We start from the raw sequence: 15,337 nt of genomic DNA, 5'->3' as shown, positions 1-15,337 counted from the left end.
AAGTTTGGCGGCTGCTGGGTGTGTGAACGGGGATGTGAAAAAAACCCCGCAGGCACGAGAGCTCTGATAAATGAACCACGTCACTTACCAAAGTTCAGCGGCTGCTGGGTGCGTGCACAGGGATGTGAGAAAAAAAAAAAAAAAAGGAAAGCACGGGTTAGATGCGGTGGGCTGAGCGCACAGAGATGTGGGGGGAAGAAAAAGGAAAGCACGGGTTAGATGCGCGCAGGGTGAGCGCACGGAGATGTGGGAAAAAAAAAAAGAAAAGGAAAGCACGGGTTAGACGCGGCGAGGTGAGCGCACGGAGATGTGGGGGGAAAAAAAGGAAAGCACGGGTTAGATGCGCGCGGGGTGAGCGCACAGAGATGTGGGAGAAAAAAAAAAAAAAAAAAGGAAAGCACGGGTTAGACGCGGCGGGGTGAGCGCACGGAGATGTGGGGGAAAAAAAAAGGAAAGCACGGGTTAGATGCGCGCGGTGTGAGCGCACGGAGATGTGGAAAAAAAAAAAAAAGGAAAGCACGGGTTAGACGCGGCGGGGTGAGCGCACGGAGATGTGGGGGAAAAAAAAAGGAAAGCACGGGTTAGATGCGCGCGTGGTGAGCGCACGGAGATGTGGGAGAAAAAAAAAAAGGAAAGCACGGGTTAGACGCGGCGGGGTGAGCGCACGGAGATGTGGGGGAAAAAAAAGGAAAGCACAGGTTAGATGCGCGCGGGGTGAGCGCACGGAGATGTGGGAGAAAAAACAAAAAAAAAAAGGAAAGCACGGGTTAGACGCGGCGGGGTGAGCGCACAGAGATGTGGGGAAAAAAAAAAGGAAAGCACGGGTTAGATGCGCGCGGGGTGAGCGCACGGAGATATGGGAGAAAAAAAAAAAAAAAAAAGGAAAGCACGGGTTAGACGCGGCGGGGTGAGTGCACGGAGATGTGGGGGAAAAAAAAAGGAAAGCACGGGTTAGATGCGCGCGGGGTGAGCGCACGGAGATGTGGGAAAAAAAAAAAGGAAAGCACGGGTTAGACGCGGCGGGGGTGAGCACACGGAGATGTGGGGGAAAAAAAAGGAAAGCACGGGTTAGATGCGCGCGGGGTGAGCGCACGGAGATGTGGGAGAAAAAAAAAAAAAAAAAAGGAAAGCACGGATTAGACACGGCGGGGTGAGCGCACGGAGATGTGGGGAAAAAAAAAAAGGAAAGCACGGGTTAGATGCGTGCGGGGTGAGCGCACGGAGATGTGGGAAAAAAAAAAAAAAAAGGAAAGCACGGGTTAGACGCGGCGGGGTGAGCGCACGGAGATGTGGGGAAAAAAAAAGGAAAGCACGGGTTAGATGCGCGCGGGGTGAGCGCACGGAGATGTGGGAGAAAAAAAAAAAAGGAAAGCACTGGTTAGACGCGGTGGGGTGAGCGCACGGAGATGTGGGGGAAAAAAAAGGAAAGCACGGGTTAGATGCGCGCGGGGTGAACGCACGGAGATGTGGGAGAAAAAAAAAAGGAAAACGGCAGGCACAAGCTCTGATAAGTGAACTGCGTCACTTATCAAAGTTTGGCGGCTGCGGGATGGGTGTACGGAATTGGGCAAAGGGGGCTGCTGAAAAAAAAGTGAGCACGAGTGTTGATCGGTGAACTGCGTCACCAATCAACGCTCGGCGGCTGCTAAACGTGCGCACGGAGGCGGCGCAAAGAGGGACGGAGGGGGTAAAGAAGGGGGGGGAAGGAGGGGATGGGGGGATGGGGGGGTGAAATGAGACCGGGTAGGGGCTGTTAGCACTTACCTTTTGTAGTCTCTCTTCTTTCTTTGGTTTTCTTTCTTTGGTTTTCTTTCTTCCGCTTTTTTGTATCGCAGGGGATTGTGGTGTTACAGGCTTCTGTAGCACCACAAGGCCCAGCAAGACAAGATCTGGCTGTGTGACCGCTCAGCAGGAGTCCCTCAGCTAGAGTGAGGACCCCTGCAGAGCGGTCACACAGGTCACCTGCAGGTGACAGACAGGTCAAAGAGCGGTCACACCGCTGCTGTGAGCTGTCATTGGTGGGATCGAATGATAACATCGATCCCACCAATCCCTGCAGGGCTTGGTGACCATGGCAACTGCCTAGGATCCCTCCGATCCTAGGCAGGTCACTGCCAGGTCACCAGCAGGGCACACAGCGGTCACAACGTGACCGCCGCTGTGCCCTGTGATTGGCGCGATCGTTGATCCAGGCCACTACAGCAGGGGGCAGGGGGTATGGGAGCAGGGGACAGCCGGCACGGAGCAGGGAAAAGCCGGGCACGGGGCAGGGAACAGCTGGGCACAGCGCGGTAACACCGCCGCTGTGCCCGGTGATCGTCGTTCGCATCGATCGCGCCAATCAGCCTCTGCAGGCCCTGCTGGGCCTGCACTAGGCTCTGGCCTACGATCAGTGCTATTGCAGCACCGATCCAGGCCAGTACAGCAGGGCACAGCGGCGGTAATACCGCCGCTGTGCCCTGCGATTGGCGCGATCGATACGATCGGCGATCGCGCCAATCCGGGGGGTTCTCGATCCTAGCCTGCGACCTCATTGTTTCAGCCGCTCCGATTGGCTGAAACAATGAGGAATGCTGTGATTGGCTGTTCAGAATTGAACAGCCAATCACAGCGATCCAGAGGCCTGGGGGGCGAAGCCATGCCCGGGGATGTCGGCGCCATCTTCCTCCAGGTAAGATGGCGCCGGAAATTTAATGCGATCACCGCGACTTAAGTCGCGATGTCGCATTAAACACTATGACGTACTATCCCGTCACTGGGAATTAAGTCCCAGGTCACCTGGACGGGATAGTACGTCATATGGGATAAAGGGGTTAAAGTGGATGGGATTTTCATACTGAGCGTAAGGAACTGGGAAAAGGAGGCTATATATGATTCGTATATTCAGGATAGCAGAAAATTAATATCTGGACCAGAGAAGGAAAGTTCAGTGTCTTTGGCGTACAAGTGATGTGGAAAGCCATGGGTCCAACACCAAAGATAGATAAGAGACAGGCCTCAAGGGACAGTAAGGGTATGTGAACAGGTCAGGATTTCTTGTAGAAATTTCCTGAAGAAAACCGGACATTTTCTGCAAGAAATCTGCATGCGTTTTTTTCCGCGTTTTTAACGCATTTTTTGAGCTTTTTTTGAGCGTTTTTTCAGGAGCTTTCACAATGCATTATATAGCGGGAAAAACGGGAAAAAAACACAAAATTAATGAACATGCTGCAGTTTTTACCGCAATGCGTTTTTTTTAGTGGAAAAAAACGCATCATGTGAACAAAAATTGCAGAATGCATTCTAAATGACAGGATGCATATGTATGCATTTTTATTGCGAAAAAATGTGAAAAAACTGCAACGTGTGCACACAGCCTAACATAATATGAGGCTATGTTCACAGAAAGGCTTTATTCTAGACTGGATGTTTTAGGAGCGATTGGAAAACTTTTCCACATTGCTGTTCATATTAAAGTGTTTTTTTTCTCAGAAGACGTTTTGAGAAACACCTTGTGGGAAAAAAAAAATGCATGACACGTTTTTAAAACGGATCCTGAAGGAACCCTCTCAGAGAATAGGCACTGTCCAATCTAAAGGCTGCAAAAAAAAAAGCTCTTCCAAAACTGCTTCAGAAAACACTTAAGTAAAAGAACCTCCTCCAAACCCCTCCAAGGCTACGTGCACATAACACCTTTTTCGGGCAGTTTCCACCTCAAAACATCTAATAAACCATTCAAAAGAATAAACAAATGCATGGCGCATGTTCAGTCTTTTGTTACTTCTTTTAACCGTTTCAAGGTGTGGAGACCCTGGAGTGGTTAAAAAAAGTATCATGTTTTTTCTTCGGATAACTTCGACTGAGAAGCCCAACCGCTCTCTTCATAAAGAAAAGGTAAAAAGGTCGTCAAAACCTCATGTAGAGGCGGTTCAGGAAAAAAAGCTGCCTGCTTCTTCCAGAAGCAGCTTTGTTAAAGAGAACTCTTGCGGCTGCGCCGGCATCTAAAAGATGCCAAAGAAAAAAGGTTTCCTGAAGTGGCTTCTGCTTGAAAAACTAGGTGACCTTAAATATCTAAAAAAAAAACCTCCTTGTTAATTTAGAATAGTAGTAGAGATGGTACATATGAATTTACAGGACCCGGTCAGCGACCATGTCAGTAATCTCTGGCTGGTAGAACGGAGCTCCGAGAACAATCTCATGCTAATGAACCGCTAATCAAAGGAGTAGCCCGGAGATGACATCAGGTAAGAGGTGGTTTTCAGGGCTCCTGTCCACTGGCCACAAATTACTGATGTGGTTGAAGGACAAGATTGCGCAAATCGATCAGTACCAACTCTACTTAAGAGATCAAGGAGATAGCCAAGTCTGAGATAGCCAAGGAGGTAGTTTGTAACAAATGGAAGTGGATGACTAGGTCAAAAACAGAGAACCTGTGAGACCCCTTAGTGACCAACAATACCCCTTTTGACTGACCTGAAATTTAAGAGTATAGCATCCCCAAAGGGTGAAAATACCGCAGCTGTCCGCTATAGATATCGCTGTTGCATCAACCACTTTCACTGTTGACCCTAATTGGACAACCCATTCTTAAATACTGTAGCCATTTAATCAATGTTGGTTTTCAGTCTCCCGATTGTCTCCTGACAGTTATACCGGCTGCTGGAAGGCTGTAGCACTCACAGTTCCCTAGTAGTGATGAGCGAGTGTACTCGTTGCTCGGGTTTTCCCGAGCATGCGCTGGTGATCTCGGAGTATTTGTTAGTGCTCGGAGATTTAGTTTTCATCACGGCAGCTGAATGATTTACAGCTACTAGCCAGCTTGATTACATGTGGGGAATCCCTAGCAACCAGGCAACCCCCACATGTACTCAGCCTGGCTAATAGCTGTAAATCATTCAGCTGAGGGGATGAAAACTTAATCTCCGAACACTAACAAAAACTTGGAGGTCACCCGAGCATGCTCGGGAAAACCCAAGCAACGAGTACTCGCTCTTCACTATTCCCTAGGACAAAACGCGGACGTCTAGTGGAAATATGACAGAAGCAGCTTCTCATCACTGATTGCCATCAAACATATATCGTACATTTACACACTTCAACTAGTCCCACAGACGAAAAAATCTATCTTAAGGCAAAGTTCACACTAGTGTATAAAAAAATAACAAAAAACAATCATTATATTTTTATCCAGAAAAAAAAGGCTAATTTTTCTTCATCTGTATTATCCCTTTCCCCCCCCCCCCCCATCAGAAGTGGATAAAATTTACAAAACCAAAAAAATGAATTCCTCTGTTAATAATGGCAATGTAAAAATTAGATTTTACACCGTTGATCTGTACGGAATCAGACTTTTTTTGCGCACTGATAATAGGCGAGTGTAATCCAATATATGTGACCAGTTCCTTCTTTTTGATGAGAATTATAGGATTATGTAAAAAAAAAAAAAAAACAGTTGACAGAATAACATGACACCAGACTTTTCCTTGCAACACTCAGAAAATCTAGTCTCTCTGCGAGTTGACTCACAATAGTGTCATAACCAGTATCCTACAGAAGCCCGGATAGCTCAGTCGGTAGAGCATCAGACTTTTAATCTGAGGGTCCAGGGTTCAAGTCCCTGTTCGGGCGGGAGATTTTTTTTTTTTTTTTATTTCCTATAACTAAATTATAGTATTATAACAAACTACAATTGCACTGGATTAGTTCAGTTCTTTTAAAAATACATTAGTTACAATTTTACAGGTGGCCTTTTTTTTGTTGCTCTGCATCTTTATGAAACCAGATCGGAGGTTTGTCCCCTTGTTGCAGACCAGGTCTCTAGACTGTTTGTCCGATGCCTTCAGTTGCTTCCTGTCTAAGGCTTTATAGGTGAATTACTTCATGCTAAAAAGTTTCTCCTAAACGGACACTTCACTTGGGTGGAGCTGAAGACTCCAATGCTGTGGAATTTCCTTTCTTTCAGACATGTGCTTAAATGATTTGCAGACATAGAAGGCATCAGGAATCACGTTTAGACAACCTAGGTTCTGCTTCGGTGCTATGGAAAATAACTGTTCATGACTTATTTTCCAAAGTTTCTCATAGCACTTCATAGATTTGGGTTTATTTGAACAGTCGGCAGGTCCAACCTGTTAGACCTGTCTGTAGTGCGGTGAATAAGACGAGCTGTCGACACTATCTGTGGAAAGAATACCAGGGGAGTTTACGGTGCCGAACACCACGATTAGGACGGACCCCAACAAGTCGGAGATTGTTGGTTGAGTGAACTATATAAGTTATAAATTGTCTACTCAGGGAATAATATCCAGAATATTCTGGGAAAGAGGCAAGGTGACTTACTGTTATTGACTATTGGTGGAACATTAACGTGTTACTGGGACAGCCATCACTAGACTCCGAGAGTCCTTCCCGTGACCATTGGAAGAAGCAATATAGACCCACTCGGGGAAGGCATTACGCCCTTAGTGACAGAGCCAATTTGGTACTTAATGACCGAGCCAATTTTTACAATTCTGACCTCTGCCACTTTATGAGGTTACAGCTCTGGAACGATTCAATGGATCCCGGTGATTCGGAGACTGTTTTCTTGTGACATATGGTACTTCATGTTAAGTGTTAAAATTTCTTCTATATGACTTGTGTTTATTTTGGCAAAAAATGTAATTTTGGCAAAAAATTTTGACAATTGCAGCCCTAGCCATAACCCTTACTCCCACCCCCAACCCTAATGGAAATACATTTTTTTTTATTTTATTATTTTTCCCTAAGGGGGGATTGATTTACAATTTTTTTTTTTATTTTGATCACTGTGATAGGGTCAATCACAGTGATCAAAATGAATCAATAGGAAAATTTTCCTATTGGTGCCGGCCAGCAGATCTTGGCGGGCGCACTGCGCATGTGGCCGCAATTTCCTTCCCAGAAGACTATATCGGTGGCCCGGGGGACTTCATGGGTGGATGCAGGGACTCCGGAGGGACCAGTGGGGGATCGGGGGACCCCATTTCTCTAATCTCTGATGTGCGATCATATCAGAGGAGAAATTAAATGGAAAAATCGGACTTTTTTTGCGTTCGCAGTAATAAACATTAATAACAGTGATTGCAACACTGAGGTCGGTAAAAAGCCACCCGAATCATGATCTCTGTGGTCTCGACTACCGGATAAATTCTGACTCTGGGGGACGCTATACTTATTTTTCACTGCCGTTAAAAAGCGGCGCTGAGGCATAAGTACCCTTAACTGCCGCCATTAAAAAGTCGTATTGGCGGTTGTTAAGGGGTTAAAAAGGGTATTTCCAGCTCCAAGTTCCTATCTCATAATATAATAGGTATAATAATATTTACAAATACCTCTAATTAGAAATGTAGTATAGTTTTTCTGATTTGCTATGTCGCTTACCCCATGTGAAGGGCATTGCAGTAGATTAGGCGGCAATGGTTTTGACCACTTCTATAGTGACTGATCTTGGAGGTGGGAATGCCCCTTTAAGTCTGACAACAGAAATTACAGTGGCATTTAAATGGTTTAACAGCAGTGATCGGGGCCAACTCTTCCCGTTGGGAGCAGGCGCTGGCTGTACAACGCTGCTGGCATTCAAGTATGTAGGGGACATGACATGTGACCTTTATGTACGTCACATCTGTGTAAGGAGTCAAATAGCAATGAAGCATTTATGCATTTTTTACGTAAAACATCTAATGCCAAAACACCAGAGGTACGATTACTAAAAGTTTAAAACAAACTAGAAATGTAAACAATATATTACAAAACAAACATTTATTAAAGCAAAGTTTACATTGCACTATTTCAGAATATGACTTTTAATGTTCACCATACAAAATGAAGTCAAACAAATAAATAGAGATCCATGAAATGAGAAATGTGCGCAATCCTTCAACTGTACGATGTGCAAACACTCCCTAGAGGCAGCCATATTGGGAGCTGTACTGGGGTCCTTTAGTGACAAGGAGTGTCTTTTCAGGACTACAGGGCACCAAACGGCAGGACCAAGGGGCTTAGGCCGAGGAGGGGGTTTAACATAATTACAGCAAGGTAAATAAAACTAAATCCTAACTGGCAGTCGTTGTTTCCAAATGTATAAAGATAACTGGAACGGAACATTGACATAAAATTGATATATATATACCGTATTTTTCACTTTGTAAGACGCACTTTATTTCCCCCAAATTTGGGGGGGAAATGAGGGTGCATCTTACAAAGCGGATATACCGCTGACCGTTACCGGCTGGGATGAGGGGTTGGCCGCCGCTGCTGCCCATGGTGATGCTGGAGTCTCCGATGTTGCTGGGGGCTCTGCCGACATTTTGTGAAAGGCTTGAGCCCCCCAGCAGTTCATTCATGCTTTCCTGTGTGACGGACTCCGGGAAAATGGCCACCAGGATCTCGGGAGATGAGATTTCAGCGCTGAGATCTCATCTCACGGGATCTTGGTCCCAAGATCTCCATCTGCGCATGCGCCGCCTCCCGCGGCCATCTTCCTGAAGTCCACCGCACAGGAAAGCATGGACAAACTGCCGGGGGGCTCTGGCCTTTCTCAAAATGTCGGCAGAGCCCCCCCACAGCACCGGAGACACCCTTGCAGCACCAGACACCTGCATAACCCCTCATAACCCAGCCTGCAGCAACGCTCCACTCCTGCCTCCTCCAGCAGCGACCCTGGGACCCCACTTCACCGCAGCCACCACCCCCGGTAAGCAATAAGACGCAAGGATTATAAGAAGCACCACCAATTTATTAAAAATAAATATTTTTTCCTATTTTTCTCCTTAAAATTTGGGGTACGTCTTATAATCCAGAGCATCTTACAAAGCGAAAAATATGGTTATATATATATATATATATATATATATATATATATATATATATACACATACACACACACAGTACAGACCAAAGTTTGGACACCTTGTTTAAAGATTTTTCTGTATTTTCATGACTATGAAAATTGTACATTCACACTGAAGGAATCAAAACTATGAATTAACGTGTGGAATTATACACTTAACAAGAAAGTGTGAAACAACTGAAATTATGTCTTAGAATTCTTCAAAGTAGCCACCTTTTGCTTTGATTACTGCTTTGCACACTCTTGGCATTCTCTTGATGAGCATCAAGAGGTAGTCACCGAGAATGGTTTTCACTCTACAGGTGTTCCCTGTCAGGTTTAATATATGGGATTTCTTGCCTTATAAATGGTGTTGGAACCATCAGTTGTGTTGTGCAGAAGTCTGGTGGATACACAGCTGATAGTCCTACTGAACAGACTGTAAGAATTTGTATTATGGCAAGAAAAAAGCAGCTAAGTAAAGAAAAACGAGTGGCCATCATTACTTTAAGAAACTAAGGTCAGTCAGTCCGAAAAATTGGGAAAACTTTGAAAGTGTCCCCAAGTGCAGTTGCAAAAACAATCAAGTGCTACAAAGAAACTGGCTCACATGAGGACCGCCCCAGGAAAGGAAGACCAAGAGTCCCCTCTGCTTCTGAGGATAAGTTTATCCGAGTCACCAGCCTCAGAAATCGCAGGTTAACAGCAGCTCAGATTAGAGACCAGGTCAATGTCACAGAGTTCTAGCAGCAGACACATCTCTACAACAACTGTTAAGAGGAGACTTTGTGCAGCAGGCCTTCATGGTAAAATAGCTGCTAGGAAACCACTGCTAAGGACAGGAAACAAGCAGAAGAGACTTGGTTGGGCTAAAAAACACAAGGAACGGACATTAGCCCAGTGGAAATCTGTGCTTTGGTCTGAGGAATCCAAATTTGACATCTTTGGTTCCAACCACCGTGTCTTTCTGCGACGCAGAAAAGGTGAACAGATGGACTCTATATGCCTGGTTCCGACCGTGAAGCATGAAAGACGAGGTGTGATGGTGTGGGGGTGCTTTGCTGGTGATACTGTTGGGTATTTATTCAAAATTGAAGGCACACTGAACCAGCATGGCTACCACAGCATCTTGCAGCGGCATGCTATTCCATCCGGTTTGCGTTTAGTTGGACCATCATTTATTTTTCAACAGGACAATGACCCCAAACACACCTCCAGGCTGTGTAAGGGCTACTTGACCAAGAAGGAGAGTGATGGGGTACTACGCCAGATGACCTGGCCTCCACAGTCACCAGACCTGAACCCAATCGAGATGGTTTGGGGTGAGCTGGACCGCAGAGTGAAGGCAAAAGGGCCAACAAGTGCTAAGCATCTCTGGGAACTCCTTCAAGATTGTTGGAAGACCATTCCCGGTGACTACCTCATGAAGCTCATCAAGAGAATGCCAAGAGAGTACAAAGCAGTAATCAAAGCAGAAGGTGGCTACTTTGAAGAACCTAGAATATAAGACATTTTCAGTTGTTTCACACTTTTTTGTTAAGTATACAATTCCACATAAATAACACTTTTGATGCCTTCAGTGTGAATGTACAACTTTGTACAAGTTTGGTCTGTACTACATATATATATATATATATATATATATATATATATATATATATATATATATATATATATATATATATATATATATATATATATATTAGTAACATTTTAAACAAATTCAAATCCACATTTTTATCTGTAAAACACAAGGTGCAGAAGCAAAATGAAAGAAAAATAAAACAAACACATAAAAGCCCCATTTGGCATATATTGCAAATCATTCCCTGACGAAAAACACACATTGGAAATAAGTAAGCTGCGCGGCTGGATTTCATTCATATATTTACTTTTTTTTTCCAAGCAAACATCCTATTATATATAAGGGTGCATCGCCAATCCTTAAAGTGTAAGGACTAGAGATGTGCGGATGAGGCAAAAATTTGAACCTAAAGAAACACCTAAAGAGATGAACTGGAATATAAGGTGGTGCGCAGGCATTGTGTAGGCGCATGTTCACACTGACCACTAAACAGTCAAAACTATAAAAACAAAACGAGTAAATAAATAGCAATAGTGCAGGCAAAGAACAGGATTTTATTGCTATTCATTTACTACAGGTGGGGATGATCAGCACACTCGGCTGCTCAACGAGGCAGCCACAGGAAGGCTTCAATTGGTTTATTAACCCCTTAAGGACCAGGGGTATTTCCTTTTCTTGCTCCCCTTCTCAGAGCCATAATTTTTTTTATTTCCCCTTCAATATGGCCATGTTGGGGCTTGTTTTATTGTGGGATGAGTTTTACTTTTGAACACCACTATTGCTTTACCATATTGAAATGGACAACGGGAAAACAATTCTAAGTGCGGTGAAATTGCAAAAAACAATTCCACAATTGTTTTTGTGACCCCAGGGCCAATCAGCACTGTTATCACTGTCCCCACCTCCTGTCGAATTGAGCAGGAAGAGGAAGTCCGCGATCAGCTGCAGCCACTTCCTCTTCATGTTTGATTTGTCCAAAGGCGGAGACAGTGACGCCAGCGCTGATTGGACATCGGCGATACGTGTCACAACTACACGGAAGCCACAGGAGAGTGGCGACACTGTGGGAATGGCGCCAGAACGAGACAGGGGAGTATAGGCTTTATTATTTTATGGGGCCAAACATTTTGATCAAGAAGGGGTTTGACTTAGTAGTGGACGACCCCTTAAATACAGAAGGAATATTCCTATTGAACAGCATCAATCAGATATTGAATCCCTGCAGGAAGGAAGTACTGATGCTTCAGTCAGGCCACTCTGCTATAAAGGCTCGACTAGTGGAGGGCTGCAGTGATAGTTGACTTTGTGGAACTTTGTCCCATCTCCCTACTGCATCACTGGAGCTCAGCCATAGTGATCTTGGGGTTCATCTTTACCTCTCTCACCAAGGCTCTTCTGGTGGTCCCAAACTTCTTCCATTTAAGGATTATGGAGGCCACTGTGCTCTTAGGAACCTTGATTACTGCAGAAATTCTATTGTAACCTTAGCCAGATCTGTGCCTTGCCACAATTCTGTCTCTGAGCTCCTTGACCAGTTCCTTTGACCTCATGATTCTGATTTGGTCTGACATGCACTGTGAGCTGTCAGGTCTTATATAGACAGGTGTGCGCCTTTCTAAATCAAGTCCTATCAGTTTAATTAAACACCGCTGGACTCCAATGAAGGAGTAGAATCATCTCAAGGAGGATCACAAGGAAATGGACAGTATGACTTAAATACGAGTGTCTGAGCAAAGGGTCTGAATACTTATGACCATGTGATTTTTTTCTTTTTTAATAAATTTGCAAAAATTACTACATTTCTGTTTTCAGTCAAGATGCGGTGCAGAGTGTATATTAATGAGAAAAAAAAGAACTTTTTTGAATTTACCAAATGGCTGCAATGACACAAAGAGTGAACAATTTAAAGGGGTCTAAATACTTTCCTTGCCCACTGTATATTCAAGGTTCAGCATCCATACCAAGGTAAAACGAGGGATTGCAAAACAAAAAAAAAAATAAATAAATGTGCATCCTTTGTTTTCCTCCCAAAACACAACCCAGCGAAAAGCCAGGTTAAAAAATAAAATTGCCAATGTATTGATTCTCATTATTTTAGTACTGTCTAGATAGATATATGACAGAAGCCAGACCTCAAACAAACCTAATGATGTTTTCTCACGGCAGTCCCTTGACGAGTATAGAATACATACGGCTGATGTGTCAGATTATGCCACGGCATGAACCTTTATGCTGAAGCTATTACTTTTATGTCTATTGCAAACAAGTCACTATGGCTCTATACAACCTCCAAAATGTGAGGAACCATAGAAGTCTATGGTGCCTCGAAAGTACCTGTGTATGCTGGACTTTAGGCTAGGTTCACACTGCGTTAACAGCAGCACGTTCAACACATGCGTTAAATGGGCTGCGTTAACGCAAGTGCCGACATGCCATTGCGCTAGCGCAGACAGAGCTAGCAAAAGCTCCATCTGCGCTAGTGGAGGCGGACCCGGAAACGCTGCAGCCCGGGTCCATCACTCAATGACGGCATATAGCTAGCGCAAGCCCATTTTGGGCGTGCGCTAGCGATGCGCCCGAAATAGAGATTAATGGCAGCATTAAGGAACTGCGCTACACCGCTTTATGCCGCGGTGTAACGCAGTCCGTCTAATGGACTGCCGGAACGCAGTATGAACTCAACCTTACATGGAAGCAAGCAGTTTTTTTTTTTTTCTGTCCAGTTCCGTACTAAACTGAAAATAACTAGTATATAATTCCACTAACTAATCTGAATGTTACATTCGAAATCTATATGCGGCACAAAGAATGCCTATGGCTTTGTGGTACCACTGTGAGCAAAACGCGAGGGTTAAACTTAACTAAGTTCCAATATGATAAAATGGGAACAGATCCCAAAAGATGCTACTGCTTCTACTCTCTACTACTTTCATGCACAAATACAAGACACACAAAAAGACAAAAGATGAGGTTCAACCGAGTTTCTTGTTTCAGGACTTATGGGTTTTAAGATTCGATCATTAGAGGTCCTACTTTCGGGACCCTCACTGATAAGCCAAACAAAAGACCGGTTCAGCTCTTTAAAGGGAACCTGTCACCCCGTTTTTTCAGATTGAGCTATAAATACTGTTAAATAGGGCCTGCGCTGTGCGCTACTATAGTGTATGTAGTGTACCCTGATTCCCCATGTATGCTGAGAAATACATTACCAAAGTCGCCGTTTTCGCCTGTCAATCAGGCTGGTCTGGTCGGGTGGGCGTGTTCACAGCGCTCTTTTCTTCCCCAGCTTTCCGTTGGTGGCGTAGTGGTGTGCGCATGTCCAAGGTCCGAATTCCCTGCGCCCACATGAAGACACAGCGCGCGATCTGCGCTGTAATCCCTTGCATCGGTGGGGGCGGCCATCTTCCTGGGGCCGCGCGTGCGCAGATGGAATGCTCTGCTGCACGGGGCTTCAGGAAAATGGCCGCGGGATGCCGCGCGTGCGCATTAGAGATCGCGGCGGCCATTTTCCCAAAGCCGAGATGCAAACTCGGCTTTGGGAAAATGGCCGCCGCAATCTCTTGTGCGCACGCGCGGCATCCCGCGGCCATTTTCCTGAAGCCCCGTGCAGCAGAGCATTCCATCTGCGCACGCGCGGCCCCAGGTAGATGGCCGCCCCCACCGATGCAAGGGATTACAGCGCAGATCGCGCGCTGTGTCTTCACGTGGGCGCAGGGAATTCGGACCTTGGACATGCGCACACCACTACGCCACCAACGGAAAGCTGGGGAAGAAAAGAGCGCTGTGAACACGCCCACCTGACCAGACCAGCCTGATTGACAGGCGAAAACGGCGACTTTGGTAATGTATTTCTCAGAATACATGGGGAATCAGGGTACACTACATACACTATAGTAACGCACAGCGCAGGCCCTATTTAACAGTATTTATAGCTCAATCTGAAAAAACGGGGTGACAGGTTCCCTTTAAAACAGGCACATAGACTTGTGGTTGTCTCCGGGACTGAACTTACTGTAGCCTTCTAAGCCTGATTAAAGAATGTCTCCACAGACTACTATGTAACGTAAGCTTCATCAGGGGCTCTTGTAGGGTGGAGGAAGCTCTACATTATATAAGAAAATGCAATTAATGTGATGGCTAAAATTTGCACGCTCACTTGAGCTTTCTAGGAATTTTTATAATCCATGATCAGGCTTGGACGCTTTCAGCAACATGATCACATTCAGGAAGAGGATTCCTAATATATGGCTTTGGTAACATGGCAGATTTTGCCAAATAAGGTGCAAAAAGGAGTATCAAACTCCCGTTTACAGTGGAGATGATGGCCCGATTCATTCACCTGGTGACAGTCTGATAGCGAAGTTCAAAGTCATCCAAGTCATACCAAAAGAGAATTATTTGATTAAGCAGTGAATCACAAATTTCTTGATTGCTTTTCTTCACGGGAACTCTAGTGCAGAGATCCATATTATTATTATAGCAGATGGTACCTTCACTTATATCACCACTGCATCTTCCGAGAATACTGAAAACATAAAAACTTTCTTCCTATTTTATCACAAGAAATAGTGAAATTCTGTCATCCTGGAATATCCACCCAAATAGGACGCATCCTATGTGATGAAATGAAAGACCAGTATTGTGCTGCTTGCCATTCGAATATTCGAAAAAAAGCAAATCACTGACATCACGCTCCACTGCGTTGTATCAGTCATCGTTAGAAGAAAGCAACACACACAGTGGTTGGCAACAGGTGGCTAGGGTCCAGCAGAGAGCACGTTATAGGCGCACATGGAGTCCTTCTGTGACTACTGGAGAAGTAATTGTACTATACACCTTCAATAGCAGCTCACTCAAGGTGTCCCCCCTTGAAACACATGCACACTAGGTTGTCTGTTCACGTTTTCTATGTGTAGTGGAAAATA

The 15,337-nt window shown here is 45.0% G+C and overlaps 1 non-coding gene across 1 annotated transcript; it reads left to right on the top strand.

Annotated features, from left to right (window-relative positions):
• Positions 1-5,534: 5,534 nt before the first annotated feature.
• Positions 5,535-5,607, top strand: TRNAK-UUU (transfer RNA lysine (anticodon UUU)). The gene has a single exon. It is a non-coding gene; the product is annotated as a tRNA-Lys (tRNA).
• Positions 5,608-15,337: the final 9,730 nt, after the last annotated feature.

This window comes from Ranitomeya imitator, chromosome 4 (assembly GCF_032444005.1).
Source record: "Ranitomeya imitator isolate aRanImi1 chromosome 4, aRanImi1.pri, whole genome shotgun sequence".
Taxonomy (NCBI): domain Eukaryota; kingdom Metazoa; phylum Chordata; class Amphibia; order Anura; family Dendrobatidae; genus Ranitomeya; species Ranitomeya imitator.
This window is presented reverse-complemented; position numbering and strand designations above follow the sequence as displayed.